This window comes from Dreissena polymorpha, chromosome 8 (assembly GCF_020536995.1).
Source record: "Dreissena polymorpha isolate Duluth1 chromosome 8, UMN_Dpol_1.0, whole genome shotgun sequence".
NCBI lineage: Eukaryota > Metazoa > Mollusca > Bivalvia > Myida > Dreissenidae > Dreissena > Dreissena polymorpha.
Window position 1 is genome coordinate 42,290,358 of NC_068362.1, and position 10,957 is coordinate 42,301,314.

A 10,957-nucleotide genomic window follows, 5' to 3' on the forward strand; every position below is an offset into this window, starting at 1 on the left:
CCGCGTCTGTCCGTCCGTCCGTCGTCTGTCCGTCCGTCCGTCTGTCCGTCCGTCCGTCCGTCTGTTAATGTCGTACGCTACGTCAAATATCCTTTGACAGATTTTCTTCAAATTTTAACACAATCTTAATATTGATAAACCCTGATCCCCTTTCGTTTTTGACGGAATTCTGAATTGTCGTTCCAGAGTTATGGGACTTTGTTCGTCAAAATTTCGTGATTTCATTGAATGTCCTACTGTAGCTCAAATATCCTTCGATGGATTTTTTTCAAATTTCAACACAATCTTAATATTGATAAACCCTGATCCCCTTTCGTTTTTGACGGAATTCTGAATTGTCGTTCCAGAGTTATGGGACTTTGTTCGTCAAAATTTCGTGATTTCATTGAATGTCCTACCGTAGCCGTCCGTCCGTCCGTCTGTTAATGTCGTACGCTACGTCAAATAACCTTTGACAGATTTTCTTCAAATTTTAACACAATCTTAATATTGATAAACCCTGATCCCCTTTCGTTTTTGACGGAATTCTGAATTGTCGTTCCAGAGTTATGGGACTTTGTTCGTCAAAATTTCGTGATTTCATTGAATGTCCTACTGTAGCTCAAATATCCTTCGATGGACTTTTTTCAAATTTCAACACAATCTTAATATTGATAAACCCTGATCCCCTTTCGTTTTTGACGGAATTCTGAATTGTCGTTCCAGAGTTATGGGACTTTGTTCGTCAAAATTTCGTGATTTCATTGAATGTCCTACCGTAGCCGTCCGTCCGTCCGTCTGTTAATGTCGTACGCTACGTCAAATATCCTTTGACAGATTTTCTTCAAATTTTAACACAATCTTAATATTGATAAACCCTGATCCCCTTTCGTTTTTGACGGAATTCTGAATTGTCGTTCCAGAGTTATGGGACTTTGTTCGTCAAAATTTCGTGATTTCATTGAATGTCCTACTGTAGCTCAAATATCCTTCGATGGATATTTTTTATATTTTTTTTAGTATCCCTGAAAAATTGAACAAGGTGAGCTTTTTTCTATTCCGATTGTACACTACCACTTACCCATCTACATTTCTCTTTTATTATTGGTCAAAATATCTATAACAGGTTTACTTCAACTCCATATCCTCTAAAGAAATGCATACATATACTCAAAAAAAGATATGGTATGAATGTCAAGGAGACGGCGCTCCATGCTCATGTACTTATAAAATAAACCATGTATTCAAATACAAATAAACTGAAGTAAAAAAATGATTCAAAGGGTTATTTATTACCTTACTACTTCATTGGCGAACGACGGGCGTATCATGCGCTCATGGCGCAGCTCCTCAGTTTATTTCATCCATGGACACTTTATAGCTGTGCTTAAACTCAATACATGTACTTCAAAAAGTTTAAATCAGATCATCATGCAACTTGCTAAAACTGGTTGTAATATATTGGCGGTAATGATGTTAATGTTTGAAATATATTGGCTAAGTTTGATAAGCAGTCAAATCCCATTAAGCACATCATTTCAATTGTAAACAAAATAGTAAAATTTCCCTTACAAGGAGCCGTCCGACAGATTTTGGTATGTATATTGAAGCATGTCATTAAATGCTTTATATTGATAAATTTAAACATTTGACATAAAAATCTCCAATAAAAAAAACACAAGAATACAATTTAAAAAAAGGAAAAAAAGTAACCCTCAACAGGGCTCGAACCACTGACCCCTGGAGTCCTTGAGTAAAAAGTCTCCCGCCTAGACCATCCATGCTCATGCTTAGAGCGGATGTATTTTTAGCTCGACAATTATATATGAAATATATATAGTGTGGCTATCCTACTCTCCCCGGCGTCGGCGTTAGCGTTTGCGTTGGCGTGCCAATATTAAAGTTTGCGTACTATCCCAATATTTTCAATGTCCCTTGACATTTTGCTTTCATATTTTGCATACTTCTATATCAACATGACCCCAACCTATAAACAAAGGCAGACAACTCTGTCAGATATTTTGTAAGAATTATGGCCCTTTTTCCATTATAATATGCATATTACTTTAGTTACATTGCCATAACTCCTTTATTGATGATCAGATTTTATTAATACTTTGACAAAACAACACTTACCTGAATAGCACAATGGATTCCACCCAAGTAATACCATCGCCCCAACCCAGATTACCTGCCCCAACCCTCCCTCCCCCAAAAAATCTGTTTTTTTCCTTTTTTTAATTTTGAAAGATCATCTAATAAATGACCACACCCAACATTATACCCCCCCCTCTACCCCCCCACTACCCCCCCCCCCCCCCCCCCCAAAAAAAAAAAAAATTGTTTTTTTTTCCCTTTTTTTATTTTTGAAAGATCGTCTAATAAATTATTGAATATGAACAATTTCCCCATGATGGCTTATGTTATGCTGTCAAGCACTCGAATAGTCTAGCGCGCTGTCCTCCGACAGATTTTGTTTACCTATATAAGCAATCCTTGTAGTTTCCCAAAATACAACGACAACAACAGAACTTTCCAATTTATTCAATCGTTTCGCATCGCACGAGGCTTTATAATTTTCAGGTTTTCAAATCGTCAAAAGATGCATATAATGGATATTTAAGAGCATGGTAAATGGTCAGTATTACTATTTCCGCAAAAATATACTAAAAAATGAAAATGTGCGAAACTGAAACAACTTTTTTTAATTTTGTCAATTTAACAAAACGTTGGACGGCCCCTTTAACTCTTTCCTATACATGTAGTTGTCATCAAGCAAGAAACGTGGTGGTAAAGTTTGTTTGTATATAATATCCAGCAACTTTGATAACCAGCAAAATTGCATGAAGTACTTTTGAATTATAGCACTTCATTTATCCCAAGTTTGCCTAGTTGTCCGCTCTTTAATTTATTTTTATTTTATTTAATAACTTTATTATGATTAACCATTATTGATGATATTCAGATTCATCAAGCTTGAATGGAGACCAAGCTAAAGGCTGTATTTGAGGGTGCTTGGGTCAAGGTCAAGGTCACTGTTACTAGCAATATATAAAAAATATTCAGCTCAATAGCTTAAGGTTACATTACACTAAATCATTGTGTATCCCTCCGTGGTCCATTCGAAAGTAGTGCCTATTTGTAAAGAGTTCCTTTTCTCTTCTTGAATATAAGCCATTTAACAATGTGAGACATGACTTTTGTGGTTATTTGTAATATCCTGTATGTGTCTGGAGTACTTTGATGCCTTGGATTGGAAGCTAACTTAAAAGATGAACTTTTGAGGGTATGTTTTCTATTGTGTGGGGCTTTTGTCGAAATTAGGATTCCGAAACACGTTTTTCTACGGTGGGTTCATTCGACAGCGATTTACTTTCTTAGAAGTTGCGAGACGGTATGTTTTTGATTGCAATTATTGGAAGATGACAGATCCATCTTTAAAATGATACCAGGTTCGGAAAAATTGATACGTCGGAAAGGCAAGAAAAATGCTGTGAAAGTTGTCAGTTTTATAATGGGACCCTATGGGAATCGGAATTAGTGTAATATAACCTTTAAAAAGCACATTTACTGCAATGTCAAGGTCACATGGATTCGTCTGCAAGCGAGACAAGTAGAAAATGAATTTTTAATGAATGTTTTGATGATTTGGGTGCTAAAATAGATGAGAGGTGTCAATATTTTGGTCCAAATGGATGTTTTAGGTGGTTTTAGATGGTTCCGGATGGGTGGGGGACCTGGTATGGACAAGTAAGGGTAACATTTCCAACAAATCTTAAATGTAAATATTATTATGTCCATAGATTGAAGTTTCAGGTGGAGAGCAAGATGAAAAATATGCAAAATTACATGCATGCAACCCATTTATGCCATTTTTCTCTTTGTTTGTAGGCCTGACCGTTTGTCCTTGAGCCGTAGATGGTCAACAATCCGCTAGCTGTCTTGCTCTGACTGGTGCACTGGACACGATTTCAATGTGAGTCATCATACTGATTGTTTAATTAACACATGAATTTCAGTTTGTTCGTTAAAGTACTAACTTAGCTGTGTATTTTTACAGTGGACGTAGTGGTGCGGTGCAGGTGGTAGACTAGGTATTTCCATATATACACTATGTTTACAGAATTGCGGCCAGTGGAGCAACATAGCTGATGAGTTAATAGCACTAGTTCTTCAGACAAATAACATTATTTTCAACCTATAAAGCATATTTAGCTGTAGGTGGGGCCAATTAGCTGTAAGATCTGGCTTTTGTTCTGTTAAGCCCTTAGAGTAATGAATTTCAGAGTGAAGACCATAGCGCCTTTTCCTAGTCAAGTATCGGGCAGCTGTATGTCTTTTCAGAAATGCACATGTCTTTTTAAGCATGTCATTGTGTTTGCTTTTAATAAGATAGGCAATAAACTCATAACCTTTAGACAAATGAGCATCTGTAAATTCAGATTTCACTATTTCAGAGTCAGCCAGACCATGATTGAGCTTAAGGATTGTGCTGCGGATGCAGCCTGTGCAGTTCCGGGAGAAAGTCACTGTCTCGGGAAATGCGGTCTGGTATCAGGTAAGCACTATTGAAAGCCTCACACTTTTGGGGGGTCTGAAGCCTTGTGCTGTCAATGCGATCTGGTTCAAGTACAATAAGAATGCATTCTCAAAGCAGTACTTCATCAGATATGGTTATCTCAAGCTTACAGTTCGCGGTCAGATATGACTTCGATTTGTTCTTGCTAGCAGAACCCCTACAGGCCAAACTATGCGTTAAGCACTATTTTCCACAGCAACCCTTGCAGACAGAAAAACAATACTTAAAATTACTTCTGGCATTTAATTTCTAATTTCCTACATATCTCTTTTGTATGTTTGTTTGCCCCTTTTTAACTCTGACATGCCATCTTGCTCACATTGATGGAGCATACCTGTTTTTGTTTAGAGCCAAGTCCCCGGCTGCTCGAGTTTGCCGTGTCAATAATGAGAAAGCCATGGCATGATGTCTCCTCTATGTGTATCCTTATCTCAGTGTTGAACATAATTGCCAGTTTCAGGGGCCTAAACATTTTATTTTATTAAAGGTCTGGATGATCCTTGCCTGACTGCGGGTTTGTGTACACCTCAATCCGACTCTGTGTCCTGAACAGAGGCCGCAGTGGTGCAGCGCTTGTGGACGATCCATCAACATCCTGAAAGGTCAACACTACACCAAGCTGGGAAAATTGATCCTGATAGTCATCCCCAGGTAGTGGAATGAATGTTCACTGAACTACAGAGGAATCACACCCAAATGACTTTCCTGCCACGACATTAGTGTGGCCACTCGCGTAGGAATTCCTTAGCAAACATGCTTTTTTGCATGGTGACTGTGGACATTTTTGCAAAACTTACGCTTTCAACACTGGATTTTAAAGAGAATACTTAATAAAATGTCGCTAACAGGACTTATTTATATGAGAGAGACTATCTGAATGCGCATTAAGTGTCACTTTGTGTCGTAAGCTGTTGAAGGAGCGATTTGCGCCTTTTTAAGTGTTAATTTTGGGTAGCCGGCTTGTATCAGCTTGAAAGCTGAAAATTATGCCTCTCATCATAATAGCATTAATTTTTGTAATTGCAATGTGTATGTTTAGATTGTAAGTGAAGCTTTTAATAATAATTTTCTTAAAAAACATGATTTTATATGCTGTCAGTGAGTTTTTTATTGAAAAAAGTGCTTAAAATTTAAAAAAAGTCTCCTATTTCATCAAGAAAAGTACACTGATTCACAATCAATACATTTATTTGGGCTTTTTGCTGATATATTGGTGAATTTCGCATGCAATGATACCAGTTTTTGCCATGAAAGTTACGCGTAACAATAATTGGAGACGAAAAATCAGCTGTCGTCACTTAGACTAAAAATCATGCATTCCGACTTGACTGCGGCCAATTTAGTCACCGCTTTAAATGGCCATTTTAAGGCCTTTACCCCCATCCGAATGCACTGAAATTGCATATTCATTGTGGAAATAGTTGAAATCTCATGTGGAGAAAGTTTGAAAAAGATAGGACAAAGTTGAGTTCCCTTAAAGGTTACATTACACTAAATCATTGTGTATCCCTCCGTGGTCCATTCGAAAGTAGTGCCTATTTGTAAAGAGTTCCTTTTCTCTTCTTGAATATAAGCCATTTAACAATGTGAGACATGACTTTTGTGGTTATTTGTAATATCCTGTATGTGTCTGGAGTACTTTGATGCCTTGGATTGGAAGCTAACTTAAAAGATGAACTTTTGAGGGTGTGTTTTCTATTGTGTGGGGCTTTTGTCGAAATTAGGATTCCGAAACACGTTTTTCTACGGTGGGTTCATTCGACAGCGATTTACTTTCTTAGAAGTTGCGAGACGGTATGTTTTTGATTGCAATTATTGGAAGATGACAGATCCATCTTTAAAATGATACCAGGTTCGGAAAAATTGATACGTCGGAAAGGCAAGAAAAATGCTGTGAAAGTTGTCAGTTTTATAATGGGACCCTATGGGAATCGGAATTAGTGTAATATAACCTTAAGTTTGGATAAAGGTACTGCATTCAAATGCAGTGTTTGGGTAGCTAACATGGAGGCCTAGCTTTGGATTGCATGGGGCTGTTCAAGGTCAATTTTACAACAGATGACATGTATATAGCTTTAGTTTTAAAGTAAAGATGTGTTACACCAGGGGGTTTTCCAGCTATTTTGGGAAAAGGAGTCTTGTCAAATTGGGATTTTTTAATCGATATTAGAGGCAAATATGGGAAATCTTTTATCGACAAAAAGGACCAATTTTGGATTTTGTTATCAACAAAATTTATATTGACAAAACAGGTCTTTTCCTGGCCATTTTTTGATAAAAATAATATTTATTATGGTTATATATTTTGTAGGTTGTTTAAAAAATAAAATTGAGATATAGTCTAATAATCATAAGTCATAAGATAATTCTGGGATAATTTTTTTTAAATTTCGGTTTGGGATCGGGTCCGTTTGCTTTGGGATCGGTTGGGTTTTACGGCCTTTTGACATAGCAGAAACCCCTTGAACACAGGAATTGTGTGGTTAGCTTATAGTGTGAACCAAGATTGAGATTGCATTTGTTTCAAGGTCACTGTCTTATAATATAACAGTTTCTGATTAATACATTTAGTTTGGATGGAGGTATAACATATTGTGAGTAGCTTGTTGTCATGTAGAGAGATTCTATTGTTAAGAAGTATACTGTAGAGACCAATTAGTGTGGTTAATATAACAGATACAACTAAACAAGCAAACACACATAAAATATTTGATGGTTTGTAACATGATTAAGGTCATTTACGCATTATTGTTTAACAACCCTTTGCACTTTTAGTACATTGCAGCCATTAAACCTGTGCATTGCATTGACATTTAGGGTTGGTTTGACCGAAAGCCACTACATTTGATCAGTCTTTTTCAACTGATTGATATTGTGTTGGTTTGTTGTATTCTGTTATAATTAGCTATACATTGTCATGTTTCAGTAAAAATGCCATGTACCTTTCAGAATTTTGGGAAGGGGCCTGGGCCTTGTATCTTGGGGGGCAATAGCATAATTGTTTCCACTAACATTTTTAAATTATAGTGTATTTTATTGTATGCTTACAAATACTTTTAAATTGAGAATAAGTGTTAACTTAGCTAAAGAAACTTCAGCGTACAGTTTATATAGTATTGGCATATCTATACGCTTAAGCCAACCATGTATCGAAAGTCAACCAGAGTCGTAAATATTTATGTCATGCTATAAATCAAAGAAAGCTCGTTTTCTTGGATACATTTCTACATATATTAGTGAATGAATATAAATTACTGCATCTGGGAATATTTTAAGGTTCCAATGTTTCAAATGCATCGTACAATAGATGAAAACAAGAGCACCGCCTTGCGGGTGCAGACCGCTCATCTATTTTCTTTTTAAAGATGAAGGGACTCTCATTTTCAATCACAAAGGAGGGAGGGGTGGAGTGAAGAGGGGTGTATAGTGTTGGGTTGTGGACATTTATTACATTATCTTCCAAAAAATGCGAAAAAAAAATAAAAAAAAATCGGGGGGGGGGGGGGGGGGGGGGGGGATTTTTTGGGTGCGATGGTTGGACGGTATTTCAAACATAACTGTTTAAATAAAAATTGGGGGGGGGGGGGGGGTATGTGTGAGGGTGTGGTGGTAATTTGTGAGATGATCTTAAAAAAAAAAAAAAAAAAAAAAAATTGGGGGGGGGGGGGGGTGGGGTGGGGGGGGGGTATAGTGTGAGGGTGTGGTGGTCATTTGTGAGATGATCTTAAAAAAAAAAAAAAAAATTAGGGGGGGGGAGGGGGGTAGGGGGGGGAGGGGGGGTAGGGCACGGGGCATGGTTTGGGTGGAGTCTATTGTGGTATGTAAGGTAAGAGTAGTTTTGTCAAAGTATCAATCAAATCTAATCATAAATAAAGAAGTTATGGCAATTTTAGCAAAATTTAATAATTTGACCTTGAGAGTCAAGGACATTCAAAGGTCAAGGTAAAATTCAACTTGCCAGGTACAGTAACCTCATGATAGCATGAAAGTATTTGAAGTTTGAAAGCAATATCCTTGATACTTAAGAAGTAAAGAGGATCGAAACACAAAATTTAACCATATATTCAAAGTTACTAAGTCAAAAAAGGGCCATAATTCCGTAACAATGACAACCAGAGTTATGCAACTTGTCCTTTTACTGTACCCTTATGATAGTTTGTGAGTGTTCCAAGTATGAAAGCAATATCTATGATACTTTAGGGGTAAAGTGGACCAAAACACAAATCTTAACCAAATTTTAAATTTTCTAAGTATAAAGGGCCCATAATTCCGTCCAAATGCCAGTCAGAGTTACATAACTTTGCCTGCACGGTCCCCTTATGATAGTTAATAAGTGTTGCAAGTATGAAAGCAACAGCTTTGATACTGTAGGAATAAAGTGGACCTAAACACAAAACTTAACCAAATTTTCTATTTTCTAAGTATAAAAAGGGCACATAATTCTGTCAAAATGCCAGTCAGAGTTACATTACTTTGCCTGCACAGTCCCCTTATGATAGTTAGTAAGTGTTGCAAGTATGAAAGCAATAGCTTTGATACTTAAGGAATAAAATGTACCTAAACACAAAACTTAACCAAAATTTTCAATTTTCTAAGACTAAAAAGGGCACATAATTCTGTCAAAATGCACGCCAGAGTTATCTAACTTTGCCTGCCCAGTCCCCTCATGATAGTAAGTAAGTGTACCAAGTTTGAATGCAATAGCATTGATACTTTCTGAGAAAAGTGGACCTAAACGCAAAACTTAACCAAAATTTTCAATTTTCTAAGTATAAAAAGGGCACATAATTCTGTCAAAATGCACGCCAGAGTTATCTAACTTTGCCTTCCCAGTTCCCTCATGATAGTAAGTAAGTGTACCAAGTTTGAATGCAATAGCATTGATACTTTCTGAGAAAAGTGGACCTAAACGCAAAACTTAACCGGACGCCGACGCCGACGCCAAGGTGATGACAATAGCTCATAATTTTTTTTCAAAAAATAGATGAGCTAATAACTCTCATCAGTAGGAAATTCACAATTTTGACGCCATTTTCACTTTGTCACGTGATGAGTTTTCATTCCGATACTTTCGGATCCACCTTGACATTTTTGGCTGAAATTGTAAACATTACTTTCGTTTTCTGAAATCTATTATTTGTGATTAACAACTTACGTCTTGTGGATTATAAGACTGATATCACTGTGAATTAGGTAGTTTTAAATATTTACCTTGAGTTTGTATTTACACTACAATTTGTTTACAAAACAAGCCAGAATAATCTAAAATACCGGGAAATATCATTCTGAATTTGAAAACACTTGAGCATATGGTATGTTACTAAAAATAGAAATAACGTCATATGACCGTGAAATCTCAAGAGATTCGCATTTCAAGAAAGTCTGTCACATCGCTGTTTTCCTCGATATGTAAGAGTAGAAATGATAAATTTCAAATGTTTAAGATAGTATTTTGTGAAAGATTATATCAGTTAAATGTGAAAAATGTCAATCTTTCCGATCAAGTGGTCAATTTGGGCCAATAACTGCATTTAAAAGCTGTTTTGGACCGGTCTTTGTTAACTGTCAACTTTTCGAGAATTTCTGGTTGACTTTCCTAATGGGGTTGGTCCATAACTATAAAGTCGCGCCTGACAAAAATCATAAAAAGCGACATTTAAAGTTATGGTCGCCAGAACTAGTGTTATCTTAGTTTCAACCCATAGAGCTTCATTGAGAAATTTAATCAATAATGCATTTTGTTTACATACAAAAATTGTGTGCAAAACTTCAATAAAAAAAGTGTAAGATTTACCAATGAATTATGTTACTTTACATAGTACGCATAACAAGTTGTATTTTTATGCCCCCCTTCGAAGAAGAGGGGGTATATTGTTTTGCACATGTCGGTCGGTCGGTCCGTCGGTAGGTCGGTCCTTCCACCTGATGTATTAATTTTCAGGTCACTAGGTCAAAGGTCAATGTCACAGTGACTCAAAATAGTAAAATGGTTTCCGGATGATAACTCAAGAATGCTTAGGCCTAGGATCATGAAACTTCATAGGTACATTGCTCATGACAGGCAGATGACACCTATTGATTTTCAGGTCACTAGGTCAAAGTTCAAGGTCACAGTGACTTGAAATAGTAAAAAGGTTTACGGATGATAACTCAAGAATGCTTACTTATAGGATCATGAAACTTCATAGATACATTGATCATGACTGGCAGATGACCCCTATTAATTTTCAGGTCACTAGGTAAAAGGTCAAGTTCAAAGTGACTCAAAATAGTAAAATGGTTTCCGGATGATAACTCAATAACGCTTAGGCCTAGGATCATGAAACTTCATAGGTACATTGATCATGACTGGCAGATGACCCTATTTATTTTCAGGTCACGAGGTCAAAGGTCAATGTC

The 10,957-nt window shown here is 36.7% G+C and overlaps 1 long non-coding RNA gene across 1 annotated transcript; it reads left to right on the plus strand.

Annotated features, from left to right (window-relative positions):
• Window positions 1-3,293: 3,293 nt before the first annotated feature.
• Window positions 3,294-6,509, plus strand: LOC127841721 (uncharacterized). Its single transcript, XR_008031285.1, has 3 exons — window positions 3,294-3,955; window positions 4,437-4,537; window positions 5,046-6,509. It is a non-coding gene; the product is annotated as an uncharacterized LOC127841721 (long non-coding RNA).
• Window positions 6,510-10,957: the final 4,448 nt, after the last annotated feature.